This window comes from Erpetoichthys calabaricus, chromosome 3 (assembly GCF_900747795.2).
Source record: "Erpetoichthys calabaricus chromosome 3, fErpCal1.3, whole genome shotgun sequence".
NCBI lineage: Eukaryota > Metazoa > Chordata > Cladistia > Polypteriformes > Polypteridae > Erpetoichthys > Erpetoichthys calabaricus.
Window position 1 is genome coordinate 19,794,038 of NC_041396.2, and position 3,064 is coordinate 19,797,101.

The window sequence follows — 3,064 nt, forward strand, 5'->3', positions numbered from 1 at the left end:
CAGATCAGTTTAAATATCTAGGGATAAATATAACAAGTAGACATAAAGCTCTCTATCAACAAAATTTTGCCGTCTGTATGGAAAAACTTAAGCAAGACTTGCATAGATGGTCAACCATTCATCTCACTCTAGCTGGAAGAATTAACACTCTCAAGATGAATATCCTTCCTAAGCTTCTTTTTCTATTTTCAAAATATTCTAAAATACATCAATAAATCATTTTTAAGAAGTTAGATTTAATCATAACCTCCTTTATTTGGAATTCAAATCATCCGCGTATCCAAAGGGCGACCCTACAAAGACCTAAGGCAGAAGGTGGCATGGCTCTACCTAACTTTCAGTTTTATTACTGGGCTGCAAACATACAAGCTATAAAAACCTCGACATGGACACAAATAAGTGCGGAAAACACAGGCTTGGTCTGCAATAGAAATAAAATCCTGCAGTACTTCTTAATATTCCTTGCTCTGTACCCCAAGAAATACAAGTCATCGTTAATATACTAATAACCCAATTGTGCTTCACTCACTCAGAATATGGAACCAATGTAGGAAGTACATCAAGATACAGAAGTTTTTATCTGTGGCACCTCTGCACGATAATCACCTTTTTCCACCCTCTCAAATGTTTTTAATGTCTGGAAAACAGTCACTTAGAGATCTGTACATAGACAACGTCTTCACATCCTATGAACAACTAAACTTCAAACTTAACTTCCAGCAACACATTTCTTTCACCACCTCCCAAATTACAAACTTTGCTAAACAAAACCTGCCCAATTTTCCTCATCTCCCACCTCCCTCTATGCCAGAAAAAATATTGCTCAGTTTTGAGGACTCAGATAGCATTTCTGTAATATATAAAAATATTTTAAATTCCCTCACTTTCAAAGATACCAGAGTACAATGGGAAAAGGATCTCTCACTCAACATCTCGGAAAAGGAGTGGAAGGTAAGCAATACACAGAATTCAGTCCAGCGCCATATGCGCAAAGCATACAATTATTCAACTTAAAATTATATATCGAGCATCTCTCCCTAATTTAAAATTGTCCACAATGTTTCCAGGGCAAGATCCAACCTGAAAACGCTGCAATCAAGCTCCAGCCTCACTGGGTCACATGTTTTGGGCCTGCACCAAATTAACATCATTCTGGACCAAACTCATTAAATGGCTTTCAGACGGCCTTGGTGTCACAATCCCCCCTAATCCACTAACAGCTGTATTTGGTGGGCTCATAGAGGGGTTTAAAGTGGAGAAGGACAAACAAACTGTAATGGCCTTTACTACACTATTGGCACGTCGACTTATCTTGCTCAACTGGAAGAATCCTAACTCTCCTCTTGTAAGTCAGTGAGTAACTGATGTTATATACTATTGGAAATTGGAAAAAATCAAATTCTCACTTAGAGGGTCTGTTTCAAAACTTTTTCAAAACCTGTCAGGATCTAATCAATAATATTTTAGAATAAGCATTTAAATTGAGGAAGCTGATTCTCTAACCCTTTTTTCTATTTACCGTAGATACTCGTGTATTAGTCGATCTCGCAGATAAGTCGAGTGTATTTATAAGCTGAAAATTACGAAATTTGTTATGACCCGCATATAAGTCGAGGGTAAAACTTGACAGCTATCAAATTCTTTGAATTTCATAATTATACCCAATGTATACTTCTCACCAATACCTGCTACAGTTCGATTCCCCGGCATATCAAATGTCATTGGCGTTTCATCCATGTTACCAATGTTACTGAGATCAAAGTCATGCCTTTGTCTTTGCTTGATAATAAATTTATGAAAGGAGCTGACCTTTTCTTCTAGATCTTTCAGCAGCGATTTTTGTTCGCTGACGAAGGCTGTTCATAAACCGCGTACACCAGCCAGCCGATGCTTGAAATTCCAACAAAGGCTTACCATCTATCGTTAAATACTTTCCTTCTTTTGCCAATTGAATTGCCCGTATCCGAATGCTCGAACGAGTCACAATGTATCCATTTTGCCTGCATTCAACAATCCAGTCAAGTCCTTTCCAGTCCACTGAAAGGCGAAATTCCAAAACGCAATGCTTTCTTAGACTTTGGCATTGCTTGTAGAGAAGACTTATTTTCTATCCAATCTCTTACAAGTTTTTCGTTAATGCAAAACTCTCTGCCAACCACACAATTATTGGTTTCCTCAGCACGCTGAATAACTTTCACTTTGAACGATGCGGGATACGATGCTCTTGTCTTCTTTTCAGAACTCATGATCGTACCGGTAAGAAGTTTAACTTAATATATTGATCTATTTTACTAATAAACTGCAATTAAATATACGTAGGCTAATAATGCAGAGCATGTGGGGTCTTCAAGCTTCTTCCAGAAACATTTCAATGCAAATTTAATAAAGAGCTGCAAAACGTTGCGCCAAATGAATGTTGAGTGTATGTTTACAGTTACCGCCATCTACTGGCAGCTAATGGTTTGTTTGTTATCCAAAACCTGCAAAAGCCAATGCTCAAATTCAATTATTTCACAATTTAAAGAATTATTTAATGAAATTAGTGTTTGCCCGTGGATAAGTCGACCCTGTTTTTTTGAATGAATTTTAAGGCATAAATTTTTCGACTTATACGCTGTGGCACGCGGCTGGGGGTGGCACCCAGCCAGGACGCCCAGGAAGACAGGAGGAGGGCGCATGCCTCCTCCAGACCACAAGGGGGCAACCGCCCTGGTTCCTTTGGGGGCCACGGGTGCAGGGCTTGGAAGCCCAACCCTGTAGGGGCCCATGGTCTCCGCCAGGGGGCGCCCCCATGCCTGAAGGACCCGGAACCCCAACACTTCCGCCACACCAGGAAGTGCTATGGGGAAGAAGACTGGGAGCACCCGGAGGGCTTCCGGGAACACAGCCGGCACTTCCGCCACACAGGGGAGTGTCTAGGGAGTGTCGGGGATCACCTGGAGCCCATCCGGGTACTTATAAAAGGGGCCGCCTCCCTGCAAAGGAGGACTGGAGTCGGGTGAGGAGTGGACAAGGTTTGTGTGCAGGAGAGTGGAGGCGGCCTGAAGAGCAGGCAGAGACTGAG